At 38.8% G+C, this 18,636-nt stretch overlaps 1 protein-coding gene across 1 annotated transcript in view; it reads left to right on the top strand.

Moving 5' to 3' along the window:
• Window positions 1-18,636, top strand: part of ZFHX4 (zinc finger homeobox 4) — a 124,952-nt gene that overhangs the window by 4,594 nt on the left and 101,722 nt on the right. The gene's annotated exons all lie outside the window — the stretch shown is intronic.

Below are 18,636 nucleotides of genomic sequence, written 5' to 3'. Positions count from 1 at the left end.
ACAGGCAAGTTATTTTACATTGGTATTTTCAGTAAGCACATGCAATATGCCACATTATTACCAAGGATATTCAAAAGTAAGCACTGCCATCCTTTTGTCTGCTCTTCTTTTCCAAGCCAGTAATGATTTTTCACAAACATGAAAGGGTGTGGTGTAGATAAACATGTTAGTAGAATGGCAACTATATTTTTATCTTTACTGGAAAAAACTATGTGGATATAATGAATATGTGGGAGTGATGAATACCATTTATTACACAACTTGTCATGACTTTTTCCAAACCCTAATTATGGGGTAACTTATTTTCTGCAGTGTGTTTACTGGATTGGCTTGATTGTCTTGGTTCATGTACAAAATATAACACATTCATTTCCAAGATGAATAACTTTGTAACTTATTAAAAACTTCTTTTGTCTAGGGGATATAAAAATTCAGGAAATATTGCAAACCATTAGTCACTGTAACAAGCTCTAAATATGATTAGAAAATCCATTTTGCAAGTGTTATCTATTGATTTATACTAGAAATCTGTGATAACTAAACTATCAGGAGTCATCTGCTGATTATAGCAACTATGCTGGTTTTCTAATCATGTTGAAAATGTGTACACACGGAACAAATACAGAAAAGCCTCAGCAGACCTCTAGTTTAAGGAAGAAATGACATTTTGCTGGTGTTCAACCATGTTCAAATGGTTGTTCTGAGCTAACACAGGGTGCACAGGCAATAACCTGGATTTTCATTTTATAGCCTGATAGTTGTAACCTTGGTGGATCTGCTATGGACAAAAATGCCAGTAACAGAAGATTGGGTCTATTACATTGTCCCACAGTGCTGGCTGCTCTGCTAATTTAATCATGTATCTTATTTAAATTGCATTTTTCCTTAACTCTAGGGAGGTGGGCTTTTTATGTTTGTTTGTTGGTTCTTTTAAAGATCCAAAGTCCCAAAAGAGCTGAGAGTCTAGTGACACAGTTAGCCTGCTTCAGTGGCAAAATTGCCTTCAGAAGTTCATGTTCCCCATCATCCGTGAAACGGTTCCTTGCTCCCTCCAGTTACGCTGACTGTGGAGTCACACTCTAGTCACACTCTAAGTCATTTTTTTTAACTGATCTAGGTTAAACATAGTTGGTCCCCGTCTCCTTTTTGGAAGGTTAACCTGGATTATTTCAACGATCTGTTTTATAATGTCACCATTCAGGGAGACGTTGCTGCAAACTGTGTCACAGATAGGAATGATAGGATGGGAGATGGGAAGGCAGAGGGCTTTTTTCAGATGGCTTCACTGACAAAGCTTTGGAGACTGTTGCAAATACGAGGCCAGTTGCTTATTTTTAAAATAAAGCTATAGGCATAGCAATGGACTTGTAAGGTACAAACTATCTACTGAAAACAGCACTGTCTCTTCACTCACTCAGCCCAATCCCTAGAGAAATCTTCATCAAATATGTTTGGGTCTGAAGCACGTCCTACAAACCCTTTGATGCAGCATACTAAGGGAGCGAGTCTCAGCTCTTAGCTCTCATCACTAAAAATGTCCTGCTGCTGAACCTCCTTCTTTTCCAGATCCTAGTTTGTTAGACCAAGCAATTTAGTAGTGCCTATGCGGTGCAGCTATCATACATGGCAAATGACCATCGCTAATCTTTTTTCAGTCTCTGAATCAGTTAGGATGAAAGACATCCCAGTGGAGAAGGACTGCATAAGCTCTTAGACACCCTCTAAGTTTCATGTCCTACAGAAGGACAATCGAAAGTGTACTGCTGGTAACCGTAGGGTTGCAAGTCTCTTGATACATGTATTTTTCAAGACCTTTCCTTAGGATTGCTGGTGAGAATCTCAGCTTTTTGAAAAGTTTCTGTCCCTCATGACTTCTTAGAGAAGCTTGACATTTGAACCCCGCTAGGCTTATCAACTCAGAAAGCAGAGAGCATGTACACATGCACATGCTATTTTCATATAATCTAATTTTAAGGCTAATTTGAAGGAGAGAAATGACTTATTTAAAATATTAGTTGGGTTATTAGTATTATTATTTTTTAAGATTTGGGGTTGGAAGTACTACAATGTGTCCCAAATAACCAAAATGGTCTAGATATATACGCTTTATAACAGAATGTAATGTCTCCGTACGTCACCCAGAAAACCTTACTTTTAATTGTGTGTGTAAATTCAGGCCTCAAGGTGGAAATAAATGAGATTTTGAAAGTCTGTAAAGTCATCTGCTAGCAGACTTGATAGTTTTGTCAGGTCTTGGTGAAGCTGTTGACACCAAGAGAGTTGTAAACTTTTTTTCTCTTGATACATCAGATAAACTTGTAGAGCACCTAAGGAAAAAAAGAACGTTAATTTGTATGAATAATAGATATATACCTTGGGAGCAATATCGAATATTCATGAATTGTGTTCATATTCAAGCAGCTCCTCTAACTCTTTTAAAATTAAGGTGCTGTGAATATAGTTTGGCAATAAAAACTTTAATACTAAAACCATCTGAAAGCACAGAAAAAAACCCTGCGACTTTGTTCCTTTGCTTTGTCAAGTACCTCAAAGTTTTTTCTTTAGTCATTTATATTTATTTAAATGTTATTGTTTTGTGAATTTTCTTTTTATAAATGTTGCCATAACAGCTTGATTTCTCTTCCCGTGCTTAGCTATTGATGGAATAAAAGGATGTCTTTTCATAACTGTAGCTTTTAAGGCAACCAAGAACATCAGAGCTTCTCTTCTGAAGCTGTATAATTTTAGGCAGTACTGAAATGTCACTTTCAGAGTTAGATTCTAAATGTGGCAAAGTGAAACCTTCAGCTGTTTTCTAAGTTATTTAAAAAAGAAATGGACTGATTGCTCCTTACAGAAGTGCAGTATTCAAATGGTGTTGGTAACATGGCTGCTAGGAACCAGAACAAAGACGGCCTTACCCTGAACGAACTCAACTTGGGCTAAATGAATTTCCCAAAGACTTACATTTGGAATTGTGGAGCTCGATATTAGCAAATTAAACCACAGAAGAGCTGCGAGTCCTTTGCAGCATCCATCAAGAAGCATTCAGTGACTCCACCAGTAAACAGAGAAAGCCTCTATAGCAACAGAGTGCATTTCCATTCTGCAGCAGGAAGCATTCAACTTCGGCAGGTTTGGGAAGCTGAGGCAGGACGGTGATCTCTCTCTGTGGATATAAAGTACGTATAGCTGGAACTGCTCTTAAGGAAGCCATTTTGTAGCTTAGTCAAATAGCTTTTGATTCAGGGAGTCACCATATATCATGTCCCGTCCTCATAAAATACTTTCCAAATACTTTTAATGAATAAATAAATACAGGGTATCCTTTTTGCAAAGTAAACTGGAGAGGCTGAAAAGAAGCATTAGTTAACCAAGTAACTGAACGACAGGATCAATTTCTAATCACAAATAAATATTTAAAATTAGTCTATCCAAAATATTCCTCAATTAGCTCATAATAGCTTTAAAAGACATTAATTTTATATTGGATATTTGCCGTACATTATGTCATATATGCAACTATTTAGGAGCTCAGGGGAAGTAACAGGGTGCAGTTAGCAGAGTAATACTCAGCTGTGTGAAAACTACCTTGGTTTCCCCTTTATTGACAAAATATTGATCCATAACACTATTAAAGCTACAATTGTCAGTTCAATTTGGATAGATCACTTTACCTCTCATGTTCTCAAACGGCAAAGATATTACCCAAAAGGAGTGACCTGATTTCAGTTTAAGAAGGTTAAAGGTTAAAGGTTAGCTCAAAAGCATCATCTGCCTAGCTGCTTAACTTTAAACTGATCAATTTAATGAAAATCTGTTTTGCAGATGGTGTTTTAACGTCTTTGGCAGGATTTAGGCAGCTTTAACATTAGACGTATGCTAGTAAAAATTATTTCTTTATTTGACCAGAACAACACCTTTTCTTTTATGTTTTAAGGTAAAAGGCATGTGGGATATGGTATTTTGGCAAAGGACCCAGAAGCAGAAAGTGTTGATGATCTTTCCATATGGGCTCAAAACCAGAATACCTTTATGTCTATTGCTAATGATGACTGAAGAAACAAACAAAGCTGTATTCATTTTTTACCATAATGTTTTACTTTGAACACATAAAAAAGAATTTCAGTCAGAACTGTCCTTGAAAAAGGCTTGTCTTCTTTGCCTAGGGTAGAATGCAACAGCATTAACATTTTTAACCTGGCAGAGCACGCCGATTGTCTCTTTCAAACCTTGTATTTGCAGATCAGCAGTATTCTTTTTCCGACTCACAAACTGAGTATTAATTGGTTTACTTAGCTACAGATACCATAAATAATAAGGCAGACTAGTCAATCCAAATGGTAAGTTTTAGCTGATGGAGGTTATCTGAATAAACAAAGAATTAGATCCTCAGGAGTGTAAAGCAGAGCTTTGTGTTTATGTCTTCTGAGAATCTGGCCCTCACAGTTTTTGCCAAGATAATTAAGTTTCAGCACAAGCACGTCTTTCTGTTTTCAGATGTATGCAATTCAATAGGAATTTCTTGGGCTGCTAATGCAATACTATTATATGTTGGCTTTGTAATTAGCTAGGACTCTATCCCTTTGCTGAAATGCATTGTAATATTACACACACAAGCATAGCTTGCATGTAGCAGTCATGAAAGTGGTGCCCTTTGTTTCATATTGACCTTCCAACTTATTTAAAAAAGAGTTTACAATGAGCCTTTGTTTTGTCCACAAATGATCATAAACAGCTTTCTAAAGAGCCCAATAAAATGAGATAATCACAAATGTATAACATCACATATTGAAAGGGTGGAAGAACAAACGGGGCTTTTACTATATTTTATAGGATGGATTTATAGTCTGTCCTTGGGTCACTTAGGGCCAAGAATTTTCACGGTCAGCGGGTTGGTCCTGCTAGCTAGCATCCTCTGCAGGAAATGCAAATACCGTGCAGCACCTGCTTTTCAGCTGGGGTTATGCATGGCTTTTTTCAAGCGAGGTGTCCACTTCTCTGCTGGTTCAAAGTCAAAATCTTAATTAGACTAGCTTTTTTCCTGCATCTGTCATCAGTGAAGCAGAATAGTCTGTCTGGATTCCATAATGCTGTTTGCATATTTGGATTTTAAATCAGCCAGGGATATTGAATGCTTTGCTCATCTTTATCACGTGCAGGAGGCACAAGTGGGATTTAGTCCTTAGGTAACTTTTAGTCTAACAGTTCCCCAAGGAACACTGCTTGGGTTTTTCTCATTATCCTTGTTCTGGATGAAAGCATTGTTGTTAGGAATTAACAACTGAGGTGGGGGGTGTGAAGTATACGCATACGGGGACGAATGGACTAACAACTCCAATCACTTTGTTTGCTTTACTCTGTTTGGCATGAAATGGTGATACTTGATCAGTCGGGAATTAACAGAAAGTCACATTCTTTTCATTTCAATTGTCCTGCACTAACTTTTTAATTTAAAATCAAATATCCTAGATATGTGCCAGTCCAATTATTGAACTGTCATTGTCCCAGTATGATGGTAAAAGAGGTCAGGAGATTGTGCAGCATTGATTTGCATAAAAATCATTGTGGAAAGGAAATTGGAATATGTCTGCACATCTGAGGAGCCAAAACACGTTTTGCTTAATCTTATTCTTGTTGTTTGTTTAGGTGAAGAAAGCTGTTTTCAGTGATAAACAAAAGTTATTCTAATTTGTTGCTAAACATAAACCTCACGGTAGAGGATATTTCAATTTTTATAGTGCTTTCAGGTTTATGTTCATTTAAGGTTTTAAATGTTTTATGAAATTTAATTTCCACTGCAAGTTTTAGTTACTGCAATTCAGATTATGCTGTTGTGCTTATATGTATAAAGAGAAACGAATGTTCAAAGAACACATTGTGCAGTCAGCTATACATAGCTTTACATAATGTATATGCTTACTGTATGTACTTATACACCATAGACAAGTACATTTATTTAAAAAAACCCAAACAAGTTGTGGGCTAGCAGAATAGTAATTTGAAGCCTATTCTTTTTTTATTTTAATTTTAAAATATCATAGAAGATAAAAAGTTTTCACATTATATTTCATGCATATTTGATTTGATATTCAGATATCTGGCTCTCACATAGTCCTCCATAACGGTCCTTGTAAAAAATAGCATACAGTGTATTCAGCTTATGGCATACTGCTAAAGCAGAAAGGTACTCTTAAATCATGGTTTAGAGAATCCCCACATTCCTCCACTGAATTGGTGTCCAGGATCCCAGTTTGCCTGCTGTCCTGGGTGAGGATGTGTAAGGCTACTCTTTGAAAGGGGTCTGTACCAAACTATTTGGACACGACTTGCAATGCGCAGCCTGCCCAGCGGAGCCCAGGCTCGTAGCTCCTCTTGCAGAGCAGGAAGAGTGAGCAAGGAGGGGAGCAAAAGCAGCATAAAGAGGATCAGCCTCATTTATTCAGTATGCTCAACACACAAAATGGCTGTATAACAGCTGGGTTTTGTGCCTGGAGTTCTTTCATTCTGACCTTAAGAGAAATATGTAATTATTTCTGACTGAGATTCAAAGTAGAGATGCGGTGTAGAGTGTATGTAAGAGTATTATGTCAACGTGAGTGCATGTGTATATGTGCATAAATAGATTGCAGCTATGGATTTAGCAGCCACTCCCTCCCAGCCTTGCAACATAGATTTTCTTGTTACCCTTAGGAGATTTGAGCTGATATTACGCAACTCACTACAGGTGTACTCTCTAAAATTGTAATTAGAGTTTACCAGGCTCTCCCAGGTGGGATTTTTCTCCACCATCTCTTCCACATAGTTAAGAATGAGCACTAAAAAAAAAAAAAAGACTGGGACATGACAGGAAAGTTGTATTTTGACACGCATATGTGTACTTCAGCTTTGCTATTACTTTTACTAGCTGATTTAGGAGAAACTTTGCCTTGGTCTATGCATTTGTCTGTCCATCTAGACAAAATACCAGAATTGGGAAATTATAGGAGGGTTGATGGGTATAAAACCTTAGAGACCTCATATGCACAGGGCTGAGCTTTGAGCTGTTTGATACACAGCTCTTGAGACTGTATTGACTTGCTCTAGCTAGATAGACAAATTCACTTTCTGCATTTATTCTTTTTCTCCTTTGGGGTACCACTGGAGCAATGCTTCAGTCAGATTTTGTAAGGAAGGGTAATGAAGAGGCTGGTGTGAAATGCTGAGTAATACCAATTTTGCTCTTTATAGCAAGAATTGGGCACAATGCAGGAGACATATTGGATTGGATAAACTTCCATGTGTATGTTTGTGGGCAAAATACAATATGGTGCAACAGGAAATAGGTTGTAATTGCATTAAATGTGGGTAGGGTTTTCATGTTAATAAAACATAAATTACAAGTGGTGGCTTGTAATATTTTTTTGATCCTGGTGGTCTGTCTGTTAGGCTGGTGTACTTTATACAGGCAGATAGTGCAGAATGATGATCGTACATCCTCATGCTGATATATAAAGAAAGTGAAGCTTTGCTAAGAAACGCAAGACCTTTGCTTTGTGGACAGCCATGAAGGAGGATGTCATGGAAATGACCCCCTTGGTCTGCAGCAGAAGGTGCCAGCCCTGCAGTTCCGCAGCAGACAGATGCACAGAGTATTGTGCACCATAGCCTCGGGGGAAACTGTATGTGCTACTCTCCCTGTGGGAGGGAAGGCATTAAGATAATCTTTAGCTTTTAAAGGCAGGGGGCATTGAAGGAAACAAAAATTGAGCAAAGGTAGTCCTTGAATGATGAACTGTGCAGATTCCCATGCCTGGGGCATCCTACAGCAGTAGTGGTGACAAAAACAGGAAAAAAAATGGTTTTGTCATATACAAAGGGTATGAGCAATACTCCTTGCTTATATGCATGAGTAGGAAACTACATATTGCTAATGGGAGACATGAATGGTAATATACTAATCTTATTCCAAGAGTGGATATTTGACCATATGAGTTGCCGAACAAAAAATGTAATTTTTTTTCTATTAAAAAAATATTATCCTAGAGTGTTACTCAAACATTCTGTTAACATGATTCATGTGTCTAAAATACATGAGTATATAACTACTGGTTTCAGGCAACCTAGCACATAGGGTCAGTATTCAGGAGTCTTCCCAAAGAAGAGTGTTTATTTGCAATCTGTTCTCCCTTGTAAACACTCCCAAAGAAGAACATATGCTGCTGCCTTGCACTGCTTCTGGATAGAAGAACCATAGAGCCACCACTTCCCATAAATGCAACATAGAATCTTCCGTTCAGGGATAGTTTGTGCCCAAACTTTTAATAGAAAAATAGGTTACACTTATTCAGAGAAAGTTCAAGATCAGTCCTGTTGTGATGACCCTGTTTAAAACAAAGGCTTACAGTGGAAGCTCTTCTTACCAGAACTTTAGCAGGCAATTCCAGTGGTCTATATTATCTCATTCTAAAGTTTTTTGACATGTATAGAAATGTTCCATTGGTATCCTAAACTTGTGATTGGGCCTACAGCAGTCCTTGGCTGGGGGAGTGAGGGAGGTCAGTTGTCTCCAAACTGCTTTAAGAAGGAAGATGTTTTCCATGGGAAATCCTGAAAAGTTGCAACTGGCTCAACTATCGTACCAGGTATGACTGATGTTATCCTTACGCTAAATTCAAAACTCTGGGTCCTGATGGCAAAAGAGAAGGAGGGGCACTTCCTCTTGTTCATAGAATCATAGAATCAGATTATCTAGAGTTGGAAGGGACCCATAAGGATCATCGAGTTGAACTCCCACTGCCTTGCAGGACTAACTAAAACTAAACCATATGACTAAGAGCACTCCTTGAACTTCGACAGGCTTGCTGCTGTGACCACTCCCCTGGGGACCCTGCTCGAGTGACTGACCCACCCTTTCAGGGAAGAACCTTTTCCTAATGTCCAATCTGAACTTCCCCTGATAGAGCTTCATACCATTCAAAAAACAGCGTTCCTATTTTCTATGTAACCTAGACAAAAGCTTGCTCTCTGGGGAATAGATTGAGACAAAAATACTAAAGTTTTCTAATTGAATAAACATTTTGTGAATGACCAGAAGCTTGATATTTTTACAGCTAAAACAATGAAAATAAGTCTAAGCAGGATCTTGGTATTCTTGCTCTTTGTGTCCGCTAGTAATGAGAGCATGGAAAAAGGCTTGCTTTACTACTGAAATGAGACAGCTTTTAGTATCTAGATGTTACTATTTTGGAAACACCCTTTGGCATTTGCAGATATGTACGCAGCTAGTGAATGACTGGAAATTAGGAAGAATGAAGCTGGTGGAAAAAACGAGGCCAAACTGCAAGTGTTTCTGAAAACCTTATGTCCTTATTTGTCCAGGAACTTCTGTGACTCAAAATCTTTGACCTCAGAGGAAGTCAGGACCCTGCTGGGATATATCAGAGCAGGATCTTCTGAAGTCAGTTCTCAGATGACAAAGATCACAGGCCACAGTTTAAGACTAATTTTCCCAAATTTGTGACCTAGATATCTGAATTTCTGTAGCTTATAGAACTCAAGGGGGGAAAATCTTCAGAACTAGTCATTAGGACTCCTGACAGGTATTTTTTGAGAAAGAGCAAATCCTCAGTTAGACACTTTGTAGTCTCTTTTTTTTTTTTTTTCATTTATTGAAAAACAAAAATAGGTTTGTGGGATCATCTATGACTCAACATATTACATGTAGGACCTGGATCCAGAAGTCTTTCTAGGGTGTTTCTTTTCTGAGTTCTCTGCTCAACAGCTCAAATTCTGTGGCCTCAGCTACCTCAAAAGTATTAAACAGATAATAAGGTTTGCCTAAAGCATTTTGGGGTTTACAAAAGACAAGAGCTATGCTGCTTTTGAAGAGTTGTATGTATGTAATATTTTTTTATGATAAGGAAGAGAGTTGGGCTGGTGATCAATAAAAGGAGAACTCTAAAATCTCATATTACAGAGTCCAAGCCTGTATCCCAGTTACCTCAGCTTTTGTGCTCTGCAGATGCAAAGGCTTTGTGCCTCAGTGTTTGCAACAGGAACTAAACAAATGTCTCTCCTTTACTTCCACTAGTTGTTTGTCCTAATAGATTTAGAAGGTAAGCTCAATACTATCTGGGCTAAGAAAGACAGCACGGCCTTGGGGAAAAAGAAAATGTGTCCCTAACCAAGCAGAGGTGAGTGAGAGGTTGTCCCCCAATATGTTTGGCAGTCTAAGTGGACTTTATAGAAATGTAATTAAGCATACCACTTAATTTCTTCACATATGTGAAGAAATACCTATCTGTCTTTCTATCTGCCTATATTTATCTGTACTTATGCTTAATACAGTGTCTGTTACTGGGAGGATTCAGAGATGGAGTCTGAAGTCATTCATGCTCATGAAAACTTTAGAGAGACAGATATTATCCAACACTAGTGCTGGGGAGGAAGTCACAGTTGTTAGAAACTGGGTTGCTTGAACAGGGGGTGTGATGGGGGGAAGCAAAAAGGCAGGTGTATGTGCTTATAAAAGTGTACACTCCCCAAGAGCATAAACAGAATTTAAAACTACGTGCGTACGTACATACTCCAGGCTGCTACTGTCACTTGCTATAATACTGTACAAAGGTCTATATATGCTAGTGTCTGCTGTAGTAAAGGTTGGATTTCCATTTCTGTTCTAATTTGCTTGTCCCAGTTACTCATAATTTTCTTATAGGCACTTTTAGGGCTGAAATTATCAGGATTTGGTCTAGGTGTAAAGAATATTTCTTTCTTCTATGGAGGTGTTTCTGAGTCTCTTAATCATGAGATATCTTTCCAACCTGTCCTAATGAAAAATACTCCATTGCAAATAAAGTTAGTCAAGTACATCCTTTGCAGTGGCTGTCCATAACAGAATGCTATTTTAGAAGCTACAACACATTGATAGGCCAAGTATGCAATCATTGTCCTATCACAGCAAATTATACCATTAGTCCACCTTATCTAATCTCTTTGCTCCAGACTGGCTAACAACAATTGCTTCTCAGAGAAGAGCAAAAAATCTTTCATGGGCAAATATGGAATAATGTTGCTCATACAGGAAAATTCTTTTTCTTCTCCTACATCCTCTGTACTTAAAGAACAATGAATTAACATCATACAAATGCAAGTATCTTTTTTTTTCCCCAAAAGTGGTCTTTGGGTGGTCTTATATGTACACAAACATCAAATCAGTTTATAAACTGAACTCTTGGCTCAATAACATGCAGCGGGAAGGAGTTCCGCAGGTTACTTTAACCTGCATATAAATATAATTTTTTCAGCTTTAAAAAATTTCTGTCATTCATTTAAGTTTTTAAGTTTTATTTGTTTATTCATCTGGTAATAGAACAAGAAATATCATGTGTTCTTACTTGTTTTATGATCTTTCTATATAAACTTTACATCTTCATAATAATATTTATGATAATTTTATGATCTTTCTATCATGTCTCTATTTACACTATTCATGCACCAAACGATTTAAATCTATTCAGTGTTGCTTTTAGAGGAAGTTTTTTCTACATTTCTGTTAATCCCATCACTGATTGCTGAACTGCTTCTACCTCTGCTAAATTTTTCTTGAGATACACGGATATTTCAGAACTGAACACACTGTTCTCAGTGGAGCTGTATGATTTCACTGTCCCATGCCTCATGCATCCAAAAATATAATCTGCTTTAAACAAATCCTATTGCATTCTGTGCTGGAAATATGTTGCCTTTCATTGCATGTCTCTTCCCATGCCCCCTTTCATACTGATGCCCAAGTGTCCTAGTATGGTTACATTTAACTTAGACGCCAGTAACTTCTTCAATTGGTTCAAATTGTTCTTTCTAATATACATTTTCTTGGATTCCTTTGTGGTCTTTACTGGCATGAATTCTTTTATGCCCTCTGCAAGATCAGTCCTGGTTTGATGTTAGAAGGCCCAGAGGTAACTTTTGTTCTGTAAAATGGCCTTCTAGTTCCTCTAGTTTGTTTTCTGTCTCTGTCCATTTCTAATCCACGACTCCTTTGCCTCTGTGTTAGATGTCTACATTAAGTGGGTTAGGCCGCTTCCAGCTTAGTAAGCTGAGAGAGAAAAACTCCAGCTCTGAATTACCCCATGAAAGAATTAATTTCCCCCTAATATTAAGAGAGTGAGGGAAAGAAGCATCCAGTTGAGCCCTGTGTCACATTGCCCGTCTCTTCAGACAGCTGTCTCTTGTTGCTTTCCCACATTTATTGCTATATATAGTGACTTGGGGTACAAATACCCAAAGGCAGTTAACTATTTGTTAAGCCTGAAGAACAGAAATAGTCAATTAGCCATCTATCTGCAAATATTTAACCCAGATATTCATTTGCTGGGGCAAGACAGAAGATGTTGTTTCTGCATGTGGACTACAAGGCTGAGACATACTCCAATGGACTCTTTGTAGTGTGCTCTTTTTATACTGTTCAGTGCTAACTTTAATGTATTATTGATTGTTATTAAGGTACACCATGAAATACAGATGGGATGTCTGTTGTGGTTGAAGTCATACTGTGGGAGCTGTGTTGACTTTTGGATTGTTCTGGCCTTCATGCTGCTTGACATTAAAACCTTTCACATTAAGGATTAGAAGAGAAAGAAATATAGTAACTAAGTTACCCTGTATGTAGTGTGAAATAATGTGAAAATAGAATGCCAAATGCTCACCAAGTCAGCACAAAATTTGAAATGAAATACTAATTTCAGAGCAAGCCAGGAAGTTCCTGATTCCCTGTGTGAGTATATACAAACACTCATTTAGAGTAGTCCCCACCTGAATTTAAATTAGCTGTCCTACCTGCCAGTGGTAGAGGAAGTGATAAAAGTGAAGGGATTAGGGGTCTGGTTTTCAGAAATGCTGAGTGCTGGCGGCTCCTGTTGATTGCGTGTGTTTAGCATCCCGGGGTTCAAGGTCATGCTCAGGCGGTGACCGGCTTCTCTGTGCTGACTGCCAGCCTCCGTCCTTGCACAGCCCTCTTGGCTGGATGTATTGGCTAGTTTGAAATACACAAAAATTGCATCAGAGGATCAATTACTGCTGATGTGTCACTACTGAACCCTGTAATACTGCTAATTAGTTAAAGCAAAAGAGGCACGTTGATGTGCACTTATCTTGGCTGTAGCTCACTGAATATGTTTTCACAAAATCAGGTTTGAAATAGTTCCGATTCTTCCCCCTCCCTCTTTCTGGAAAAACAAAGTACATAACTGTTGGTTTTTTCCTTTTTTATTTCCTGTGCCCCCAAGAAAATGAAATACTTCTAAATGGTTTCTCACTATCTCCAGCAGTTGGCATCTTAGAATAGTTTACTTCTGTCTGAAACTCTTAAAGAGGATGTTAGTCATTGGAGAAAGCTTGAAATAAGGAAACGTATGACAAACACACAGTCACAGGACAACCCTCTCTACCTTTGGCTCAGCTCCCTTTCTGCCAGTAATGGAGCAAAAGAAATTGGAGATTTGATGCACGTTCCCTGCCATGGGGGAGGGCAGGGTTACTCTGCTCATGTCAGGGAGTCCCCGGCTGGCAGAGAGCCAGCTGTGCGTGCACCGTCCTTCCGCAGGGGATGTGTTGGGGGAAGGAGTGGGAAGGGCAGTAGCTAGAGCACACCTTAGGTGTGTCTGTGATGAGAGTGAAATCCCCCCTGCGCAGGGAGCTGTGGGGAGCTCCCGGGTAGAGCCAGCTTGGGGGGATGCTGGTGACTGCAGGGAGCTTTTTATCTGGGGCAGAAAGGCAGCGGCTGCTGTCGCAAATCGTAGGGTCTGACTGTGTTCCTGCATTTTGAACCCTTGCTCAGGTAGGTTTAATTTCTCATGTGCTCACCTTGCAGGGAGCCTGGCTGGGCTGTGTCAGGGTGTTCTGGGCTTGATGAACTATGGCAGCTCTTTCCAAGCACCGACTGTTCTTTTTCGTTGCTAAAACGTATACCAGGCTCTCATTCACAAAACCCCCTCCCCAACTTTTCATGTAGCATTTAGTTTTTGATGAGGATTATTTCCTCCATTTGCCACAGAGATAAGATATTCAGCTGCCAATGGCATGAGCAGGGTCTGTGAGGTGTTTTCTGTAGTATGTGATAGGTCAATAGTGTTAAGCAAAAGTCTAAACTTTTGCAAAGATACAGGAAAAATACAGGGTTTTTACTGGTTGTGTGACTTTTAGCCTCTGTAGAATTTATTTGAAGCTTTAAAAAAATTGTTTGTTTCCTATTAAAACAGTGATGAGAGGAAAGAGACTGGAGGAATGTGGGCCAAATCCATCTTTGTGGTAGTATTGCTGATCTTGGTAGTGTTACTCCAAGAATGGAGTTGGCCCAGGAGTTTTCCAAAATGACAGTGTTTCCTAACTCTGTCAATTGACTGCGACATGGCTCTCCTGTGGTTTGACTACTGTGGTTTGTCACTACTGTGAGAAATTATCCAGTTCAAAAAGTTCTGTTATTTGGGTAATTTCTTGCTGAAATTGATGGTTACTGTTTCTGTTTTTCTCCTGAAGTTTATTTCTAGGGTTTTTCCATTTGTTTCTGGTGCTCTAGAGAAAAGGCTAGTTACAAAGGGAGAGTCAGAGAGACTGCTTCGGAAAGAGGGTGTGAAAAAGAAGAGAGGATTTGAATTTGGAAGTGTTTTCCTTCTCACCAAAACAGCTCGCCTGTTTGATACAGAGCGTGTGTTGTTAGAACGAAATCTACCTCCTAAATATCTTTTACAGATCAAAACCGGTTACTGGGTATTGATACTCATGAAATACTTTGTGAGCATACATACGAGGTCACCTCATCCACAGCCTGTTTCTGCTCCTAAATTATTCCACGTTTGCGAGCATTTTTCAAGCAGCTACTAGCTACTAAAACGAGAAAGCCTCCACCCTGAAAGGCCCCAACCTGTCAGGAACATTTCCTCTCTTGCCTCAAGCTTGGAATCTCATTCCAAAACACCAGCTCCCTCAGGACTGTGCATAGTGTCATCCTTGCCTCGTGGTTTACTCTGCAACCTCAGTGGCGCACACATACGGCCAGTGTTTACCACCTCACCACATTCTTCTTCTGCCTGCCCTACTGACAACTCTACGTGTCTATTTTCACAGTGCCATCTACGTCTGGAATGGTGTCATTTCTGCAGTACTTAGGCCAACTTCATTCTTGCCAAGTCCCAAGCTCCTTTATATTTTTTCTCTTTTCTGCCAATAATCTCTCCCACTTGCTCTTGTGTATACATATGTGAGTGTTTGTGTACATTATCAAATATGCATTTCTAAGTATTTGGGATGAATGGGATAAAGGTTTTGTTGTCTCAAGCTTGAGTTGACCGTGTTGTTTTAAGTAATAAAGACAGAAAAAGGTATGCTGACTATCCCACAGGAAACTATCGCGCATTTTGAACCTCCTGCATATTTTGCATTAGGAAAAATATGTGAGAAATTTGTAGAGCACTCTTTAACTGTATCAATACTCTTTTTTCATATGGCTGCATGTACCAAGCCAAGCTCCACTAATACTAAAGGGAAAAAACACCATGGTGACTTTGTGACTAATATATTTTAGAAACGTCTTACATTTTTCCTATAATAGCTTTTCCATACATAATAGTGTTTCAGTTTGAAGGTCTGACATCTCAAGGCCTATCAGAGCTAAAAACAAGTGCTAGCATTCTGTTGGAAAGCTGGAAACTTCCCACCTCCAGTGCTATAAAACTCCTTTTTCAGACTCACTGATCACAAGATTAACACGTCGTTGGTAGAAGGCCTGTCCTGGGTGTTGGCCCAGTGTAATTTGAAAGGAAATTTTTCCTTTTGAAGGGAAGCAGGGAAAAAGACTTGATGGTGGTTTTCAGCAAAACCAAACTAATGACAGCTGATTTAAGCTATCTGGGCTGGCATTAATAATGTCTACCCTTGGAGACAATTTTAGGTCTGGTTTCAAGCATAGAGATTATGTTGACACCCTCTTTTAGGACTGACTTGAGACTTCTCTGAAGAGCATATTCCTCTACCTTCCACATGAGAGGTGTAAAAATGTGCCTTGGGGGCACAGAGCATTCTTTGTGAATGTTGCTGGACCTGTGCTGGGTTCATACTGGCAATCCAAAATTTTCCATGTGGCATCAGTAAGGCTGGGATGCCAACAAAATAGAGCATATAAGAGCTCCAGACCATGGTCTTTCATTCTGTTTTAGGCACAACCAGTGGGACAAATAGAAATAATTATCTGGCTATATAAAGGTGTCAGTACATATTGTCAGTACATATCTCAATGAGGCTCTGTGTTGTTGTCTAGAAAGGGTTAAGATTTGGTCCGACTCAAACAAAAGGTAAATTTGCCATTGACTTTGGTAGCACTAGGATTTCACACATGACAGTATTAAATCTATGCTATATAAAGCTTTGCATACGTGCGTGTGTATATAAAATATATCACAAGCATGTACAAATGTGTTTCTGTATATTTTAGCCAATTACATAAACTAAGTGTGTTTAGATGATCTAATGTGCAGGTGTCTGGAATGAATGAACTAAAAAGTCTGGGTAGTGGTAAAATATTCAGAGAATGTGATGGGGGCACTTTTAGCACAACTGTAATATTATGAGGTTTTGTTTCATTTATCAGGTGCCTTCCTCTACTGTAAAATTATGGCTTTTTTTTCTAGTTACATCAGTTTTCAGCTGCAAACATTTTACATTATAAAACTGTGTAAAACAGACTAAAAATTGGGACGTGTAGGAACAGAGAAGCTACAGACTTAAGTGCTTTGGGCTAACTTCTCCTACCAGCTTTCAGAGATACAGAGGGAGACTGTATTTGAAACCCCACATCAGAGCAAAATGAATGTTTTAGCATTCTCGGACATAATATCAGGCTAACGTGCTCCCTGACTGACATCCAGTGCATACTGTATAATTGCCAGCCTGCTTCTCCGAGTGCCTTGAAGATTACATTTTTTTAATGTCCCAATATTAATAACCAGATGTGATCTTCTTCCTGCCCAGGGGTCAAACTAGCTGGCCAGGTCAGGCTGTTTGTCTGTGTGCACAGACTGTGAAGTCTATTCAGAATGACAGGTATGGGGGGGGTGTTGGGTAGGGTGTTAACCTCAGGACCACCAAAAGGGACTTCTCCCTGCTGGGAACAAAGACCAGCAGGAGCTTCAGCCTTTTTCAGTACTCCTGGGATTTTAACCAAGTGAACAAAAGATGATGCACAGCTGAAGAAATGCTCTTCACAATTGATACATAATTTAAGATGTTCAGTTATGAACAACCGGATATGTATTTATGATTTCATTTGAGCACAGTCCAATTATCTGCAGTCAGTTAATATTTTTGTATGCGTAGTTTCCGTGTGCTGCTTTATACATTGAGAAGATGCTCAATTGCTGGTGTTGAATACATGCTAGCCTTGAAAATAGCCCCAACACTTAAAGAAATAGCATTAAAACACCAGCAGTTGCTATAGGGTGTTTTGTTCTTTCCTCTTAATGTTTGCCAGTCTACATGTTATTTTATAGTGGACAGTACGATAGAGTTTTGTTAAACATATTTTACAAAACCATTTATTCCTCACTCTCTCTTTTTGTTAGGTAAAAAAAAATTCAAAAGAAGAAGCTATTTGTTTCCTAATTGATTTTCTACGTTAGTTGTTCATTGAATAGATAAGTAGTGCCTGTGATATTTGATTACAGAGCAAGGCACCCATTTAACCTTCCGTTCTTTCCTGGCCAGGATTTCAAATACAATACAACGTACCTCCCTTAGGCTCAGTAGGATTAGACTGCTAGCAGTAATCCCTGATGCTATGAAATAGACCTGATAGAACTTCAACTCACTTGTTTAGGATTATGCTCATGAATTTCAGCTCATCTAGTTGCATTAACCCTTTGGGAACTTGTGTGGGTTGTGCTGCCATAAATAATAATAAATATTATAATAAACAATGGCACAGACATATTGAAACCTATTAATGCATCTTAAAGAATTCGCTTTTACTTGGGGATCAAAATGCAAAGTTCACATTGAAATGAAATTAGACACTGTAGTACAAATCCTCAAAGTTTCTTTAATTCTAATCTTCAGAAGTCTTTTGCAGTCCAACAGTATCTTTAAACAGTTCAGTCTCAATTTGTGCCTTGATTTTTAAAAGTTATTTTAGCGAATTGTAGTTCTCAAGATTGCACTGAAAGGGCAGACAACTGATATCTGCTAACTGTAGAGCAGTGGTGCAGAATCTCCTGGTATAATGACTGGAACACAAGCATGATCCTAGGGTAAAGAGGAGGTGTGCTGGTACCTGAGCTATCACTTCCTGGCTTTTCTGCTGATAGCAACAGTCCTGATAAGGCCAGTAGTGACTTTTGATGACTTTTGCCCCAATCAAAAAAACAAGCGAGAGTGCCGGACCATTTCTGATGGACTGCCAGACAGCTGGCAGGCAAAAGCATTGTAATCACTCCATATCTGAACTACTCTTTTGAATTGGTGACTTCTATTTAAATGCTGATTTTTAATCTGGTCAAATCACTATAGGGAATAACCCTGTACTAGCAAGAAGGAGCAGATCTTTTCTGTCTTTCATTTTCAGGATCCTAAAACCCACCAATGAAATAAATATAGTTTCCTATTACT

The sequence above is a fragment of the Egretta garzetta genome, unplaced genomic scaffold (genome assembly GCF_000687185.1).
Source record: "Egretta garzetta isolate BGI_Z169 unplaced genomic scaffold, ASM68718v1 scaffold251, whole genome shotgun sequence".
Classification (NCBI taxonomy): domain Eukaryota; kingdom Metazoa; phylum Chordata; class Aves; order Pelecaniformes; family Ardeidae; genus Egretta; species Egretta garzetta.
Note: the sequence above shows the minus strand (reverse complement) of the source record. Positions and strands in the feature narration are given on the sequence as shown.